Below are 575 nucleotides of genomic sequence, written 5' to 3'. Positions count from 1 at the left end.
TCCTGCGCTCGAAACCCACCTCCTCACCGGCCGGAAGATTTCTGCGGTGACGCCGGAAATTGCGGAATCACCCACGTCGCTGCCTCCCGCCCTCCGGAGCATGCTGAGCCGTGATTGGGGGAGAAGCTGAGCCCGCCCCCCACGCCCGTGGCGGCGCCGCGGGACCCCGCCCCCCAAGTTCCCCACATAACACTTCACCGTGCTGACCGTTCTCTGGTACAATAGGTGTTTGGTTACTTTAGCTCAACTAGAATCTCCGCGAGCGGGTGGTTGGGGTTTGCGATGGGACATGAGGGTGCTCCACCCCTTACCCTCCGGACAACACCCCTGGCCTCACCCCAGGCCCTGGCCCCGGCATCACCATGCCCCTGTCTGACCTCCGGGACAAAGGCCTCATTTGACCACCCCCCGCCGCGGTCTGCAGTAGGGCAAGTGGGAATGGCCGGAGCGCGAGTGAGGCGGACTGCACCTGCCCCACTTAAAGATGGCGGCGACACCGTCCCCTGCCAGGAACCTCGAACGTTTCCGGAAGTGACCGAGGGACGCCCCGCACGAGCGGAAATACTCGAGCCCAG

At 64.9% G+C, this 575-nt stretch overlaps 1 long non-coding RNA gene across 1 annotated transcript in view; it reads right to left on the bottom strand.

The window, feature by feature from the left end:
* The window catches only part of LOC107182332, a 6,384-nt gene extending 5,815 nt beyond the window's left edge, over nucleotides 1–569 (bottom strand). The window contains exon 1 of the long non-coding RNA XR_001513057.1: nucleotides 470–569. This is a non-coding gene — a long non-coding RNA (uncharacterized LOC107182332). The remainder of the gene's footprint in view (nucleotides 1–469) is intronic.
* Nucleotides 570–575: the final 6 nt, after the last annotated feature.

The sequence above is a fragment of the Myotis davidii genome, unplaced genomic scaffold, assembly GCF_000327345.1.
Source record: "Myotis davidii unplaced genomic scaffold, ASM32734v1 scaffold936, whole genome shotgun sequence".
Taxonomy (NCBI): Eukaryota; Metazoa; Chordata; class Mammalia; order Chiroptera; family Vespertilionidae; genus Myotis; species Myotis davidii.
This window is presented reverse-complemented; position numbering and strand designations above follow the sequence as displayed.